We start from the raw sequence: 6000 nt of genomic DNA on the forward strand, positions 1-6000 counted from the left end.
ACTCAAGGCTGTCTTAAATTCTTGGGCAGCCTGCTACCAAAACAACATCTGCTATCTCGACCTTCCCCTGATGAAAGTATGCACGGAAGCTCGTCCCCCACAATCACCCCCTCCTTCATACATTCCCTTGGTTCACCATCTTCATTGTTTATGTCTTGTGACCACTGTCATATGCTTGTGCAGGAGTCTTTTTGCCTAATTCAAATTATCCTCAAAATGAGGGTAGTTCGAGCATGTTTTTTTTCTCCCCCTCTCCCTCCCTTGTGGTGTGTGACTTCTGGGTTGAGTGAACGCTGGCGCGTTTTGGCTGCCGCTGCTCAACCCGTATTGTTTTGTATTTTTTGTTATTTTAAAGTGTCCTTGGGTGTCCAGAAAGGCGCTTATAAATAAAATGTATTATTAACACCAACCGTGGCCATGAGCATAGCGTCTGCTAACTGAAAGCGGAGGTTTTGTTCATATGTACATCCGGCATGCTTCTCCACAACAAAAGCAGTGAGCAAGAGCGCTACACATAACATGAATCTCCAACACCCCAATGCTGTTAGCTCACTGGGCAAAACAACAAAATTACATAACACAACACATTCACATTTCAACACCCTCCACAGATCCGCATCGCAAATTCCCTCAACCCTTGTTTTGTCGCTGGTTTTGTTGTTCTTTGCAAGTGCTCTCATGAGCCTTGCTTTTTTTTTTGTGTTTGTTTTGTGACTTTGTGTTTGTTGTTACGTCGTGTGGACCTGATGTGGACTTTTTTCAGCATTTATTGGCCACAACATTCAACAAGGAGGAGACTCTGTGCTTGGTGGTTGCGCCTTCTCGGGAGCATGGGTATACCAGCACTGTTTTTGACTGGGAGGAATGTCGGCGCCATTTGACGGTCGTTGCTGGACAGTCCCGGGGCGCTTGTGTCTTGCGCCTGTAATGGGCAGCATTTTTCACAGCCCCGCTTTGTTCAGCGGAGAGATCGGTGCTGTTGAACGGTCTGCGGCTGGATGCATGTAAGGCTTGAGGAGCCGACGATGAGAAGAAAGGAGTGTTAGCGCGGAGCGCCGATGCGGATTTGGAACTGTGAGTCGCGGCTTGGAGTTTGAAGCGGATTACGTGGGACAGGAGAAGTGAACTAATCTCTTTTCGTCAATGGACGCTACAGCTTCGTGTTTGCTTTCAAAACTTAGCTTGTAGCAGACGTCTCTGACCCACTGGTGAAAGGACACTTTGATCCTCTCCTCTTTCATCTATAACTGCTTCAAACAACAAAGTGAATGCAGAAAAGTGGTGAGGATTGCACGACTGTCTGTGTCCTATGTGTTGTGTTATCTTTGTTATTTTGACTTCAAAATGGCACCGCGAGAGTGGCTGCCTTTCCGGCAGCTCCTATATTTTGTTGTTCTACTTCTTCCTTTCATAACTTTGCTGCTGTGAATTGGGAATTTCTCCATTGCGAGACTAATAAAGGTTGTCTTATTTTAACTTTTTCTTATCTTAAATATCTGAATACATGTTTTACTGTATTCCAATGCTCCACAGTTGGTTCACTGAAATGCTGAGATAGTTTGCTGACAACATACAGTAATTGATTTCAGGTCTTGTACATGTCGATAAGTATATTAAGCTTCCCACTGCTTCCCTGTACTGTCTCGGCTGTTTTAGCTTTTCTGCATTTTCAGTGTATTCTAGTTTTGGTTCACATGGGGTCTGTCTTGGTTGAGAGTTTTGCATTTCAAACCTTTCTAGAATCTTTTTCACATATCTTTCCTGTGACATTTTAATTTGTCCATCTATTTGTTCAAAATCGATTCCTAGGAAATGTTTCAATGTCCCTAAGTCCTTCATTTTGAATCTCTGAGTGAGTATTTGTTTGACATCATCCATTACTTTTTCCCATTTTGCTGTCAGCATACAGGGAATAAACTGCTGTCACCACAACCTTGGTCAGCTCCTGTGATTTTGTTTCTGTGAAGATATTGTCACGTTTGCGTGCGAGCCCAAGCAGGTTTTGGATCCCAATAATCGCAGACGTCAACAAGATATGCGTGAAAAACAAAATAGTTTAATATTTACAATAAGAATGGCTAACAAAAAAACGCTTGGATCCAAAAGCCAAGGGAACAGAAATAGAACCGAGTATGTGAAAGAAAAATAACGTATCGAAAAACACGCGAGAAAAATCCAATGTGTAAAATAAAGGTCTGCCGAGCAGAGAAAATAGAAGGAGAAACACAACGAGAACGATAGCAAACAACAGGTCAACGAGCGTGAAAGTGGCAATTAGTGATGGGTCCAGCGACACCGATGCGTTGACGCAAGGTGGTGGGCAGGGTGCGGGGGATCCAGGAGGATTTTCCGTGCCCTTGTCTTGATTCTTGCAGTGTGCAAGTCCTCAAGAGTGGGTAGGGTGGTGCCAATGATTTTTTCTGCCGTCCCAACTGTCCATTGAAGTCGGATTTTGTCCTTTTTTGTGGCGGCCTCAAACCAAACCGTGATGGAAGAACACAGGATTGATTCGATGACTGTTGTGTCGAACTGATGTAGCACCTCCTGTGGCAGGCCATGCTTCCTCAGCAGCCTCAGGAAGTACATCCTCTGCTGGGCCCTTTTCAGGATCGAGATGGTGCTGACTTCCCACTTCATGTCCTGGGAGACTGTGATTCCCAGGAACTTGAAGGTCTCGACGGTTGACACAGGCCAGTTGGATAGTGTGAGGGGTAACTGTGGAGAAGAATGTTTCCTGAAGTCCACGATCATCTCTACAGTCTTGAGCGTGTTCAGCCCGAGGTTGTGCCGGCTGCACCAGAGCTCCAGCTGCTCCACTTGTTGGCGGTACGCAGACTCGTCGCCGTCTTTGATGAGACAGATGACCGTGGTGTCGTCTGCGAACTTTATGAGTTTGACAGCTGGACTTGTTGAGGTGTAATCGTTTGTGTTGAGGGAGAAGAGCAGTGGAGAGAGGACACATCCCTGTGGGGCTCCAGTGCTGGTGGTGCGTGTTGATGATCTTGTTGCTCCCAGTCTCACCTGTTGTGGCCGCCCCGTCAGGAAGCTGAGGATCCACTGGCAGATCGTAGGGGACACACTGAGGTGGAGAAGTTTGGGGGTGAGGAGTTCCGGGATGATGGTGTTGAATGCAGAGCTGAAATCCACAAACAGGATCATCACATAGGTCCCTGTGCTGTCGAGGTGCTCGAGGATGTAGTGCAGACCTATGCTGTCTTCCACAGACCTGTTTGCCCGGTAGGCAAACTGAAGAGTGTCCAGCAGGGGTCCGGTGATGTTCTTTAGGTGGTTCAGCACAAGGCGTTCAAAGGACTTCATGACCACAGACGTCAGGGCGACAGGCCGAAAGTCGTTCAGTTCCGATGTTGCCGATTTCTTGGGAACTGGGATGATGGTAGACTGTTTGAAGCAGGATGGGACCTTTTTTTTTTATTTGCCTGCTTTGAGAGGGTGAGAGGACGCTGGCGTGTATGTCGCCGCTTCTCACTCCAAACTTTTCCAAAACTTTTCAGATATTTCTTCTGATTTTTCTTTTGCCCTTCTGTTTTTGGACTGTTTGGACTGTGATTGATGTAACAAATCATAGCTTCACCCGATCAATCAAACCCCAAATCGTAACTTAGTCCACGGGCTAACGCCGGTAGCTTAAATTTACCGGCTGTCACCGCACCGGCCTTTCTCCCTCGTCATGGGGCGGCACAACTTCGCCGCCTTTGGGTTATTTCTGATACTTCTGACGTTCTGCCATCATCCAGTGACAGGACTACTCCACTATTCTGTCGCGGATCTTCTCCGGATCCGGAGGATTGCACCGGAGCCTCCACCGCCGGAACTGCACCATCATCCTGACATCGCTCGCCTGCCTCGACGTCGCTACATTCACCGCGGGTCGCGTAGACATGTTGACTACAAAAATCCTGGCTCAATCAACTCGACCTGGTCCACTTCTCGACGTCCTCCCAGAAACCGCGGCCGCAACACCAACTACTATGCAGTAGCCCGCCTGGCTAGGTCGGCTAACAGCACTGCCGCCATCAAACATGACACCTCCGCTGTCAACTTTGGACTGCTGAACATCCGCTCACTTACGAACAAGGGTCACCTCATTCAAGACGTCCTCGCCGAACGCAAACTTGACTTCCTCGTTTTAACAGAAACCTGGCAACAAACAAACGACTTCGCTGCTCTGAATGACTCCACTCCTCCCGGCTTTGTTTACATCTGCCGTCCCCGTGGCAACGGCCGTGGAGGAGGCCTCGCGGTAATCCACCGCGAGAAGTGGAAAGTCTTACCAGTCTCCGTTCCTGCATCAAGCTCTTTTGAATGCATGGTGTTTAAACTCCCTGGACCCACGCCAACCATCATTGCCACAGTTTATCGCCCCCCGAAGCCACATAGCGATTTCATCAATGAATTTTCCAGTTTAATCACACACTTATCCACTCTCTCGCCAAATTTAATTTTGCTGGGAGATTTTAATATTCACATGGACAACCCCGACCTGCCACTCACAAGAGACTTCACATCCTACCTGGAGAGCCTCGCGATACACTGTCTTACTGACTTCCCCACCCACATCAAAGGCCACACATTGGACTTGGTTTGCTGCTCTGGCTTCTCCCCCTCCAAGCCCACTGCTGATGTTTTTCCTGAAACCGATCATTTCCTCCTCACTTTTAACATCGTACTCCGTCTCTCTACAATCAAAACCTCCCGCCTCATTTCTTTTCGTAATACCAAAAATATCAACATTGACACCTTCTGCTCCATTATCGACCGTTCCCCGCCCCCAGACGCCCTTTCAAACCCGGATGACCTCACCGCTCACTACAATGCCTGCCTCACAAATATTCTAAATTCTCTCGCCCCCCTGAAGACCAGGACTGCTTCATTCTCTACATCTGCCCCCTGGTTTACACCCGCTCTTAGATCATTGAAATCAAAAAACCGCCAACTTGAGCGACTCTATAAGAAAACCGGTCTCACCATCCATAAGGACATGTACACTACCCATATCACTAAATACAAGGACCAAATTGCACAAACCAAATCCAGCTACTACTCCGGCCTCATCCTCTCCAACGAAGGAAATTCAAGAACTCTCTTCTCCGTCATGAACAAAATCCTCCGGCCACCAAACTCTCTCCCCCTCCACCTGTACTCCACAGCAACCTGCAACTCCATAATGGAACACTTCAATCACAAAATCCTTAAGATCCATCACCAACTCCATCAAAACCTGCCTGCTCCCCCCCCATCTGAACCTTCTTCTCCTTGTCATCTCTTCTCCAGTTTTGTTCCACCAACGACTGCTGAATTATCCAACCTCATACTCAAATCCAAGCCCACCACTTGCCAGCTTGATCCCCTCCCTTCATCCCTTGTTAAATCCTGCCTTCCTTCTGTGCTTCCTCTCATATCTGCTATTATCCACTCCTCACTCTCTTCTGGTATTGTCCCATCACTCCTCAAAACTGCTGCTATCACCCCCACACTGAAAAAACATGGCTCTGACCCCAACAACTTTGATAACCTCCGCCCCATCTCCAACCTTCCATTTATCTCGAAAATCCTTGAAAAAACTGTTGCTGCTCAACTCCACTCCCACCTGTCCCTTCACTCTCTCTATGAACCCTTTCAGTCCGGTTTCCGCCCCCGCCACAGCACAGAGACTGCCCCAATCCGTATTGTGAATGATCTCCTCATAGCATCTGATTCCGGTTTAGTATCCATCCTCATCCTCTTAGACTTGAGCGCTGCCTTTGACACAATCTCTCACCCTATCCTCCTCAATAGACTCTCCTCCATTGGTCTCTCCCACACTCCCCTCAGTTGGTTCCACTCCTACCTCACTGGCCGCACTCAGTTTGTCCAGCTCAAATCCTTCACCTCAAAGCCCTCCCCAGTCACCACAGGTGTACCACAGGGATCTGTCCTAGGTCCCCTTCTCTTCATCATCTACCTCCTGCCTCTTGGCCATATCCTCCGCAAATTTAATAT

Source organism: Hippocampus guttulatus, chromosome 22 (genome assembly GCF_054856545.1).
Source record: "Hippocampus guttulatus isolate MCC_2025c chromosome 22, RoL_Hgut_1.0, whole genome shotgun sequence".
NCBI lineage: Eukaryota > Metazoa > Chordata > Actinopteri > Syngnathiformes > Syngnathidae > Hippocampus > Hippocampus guttulatus.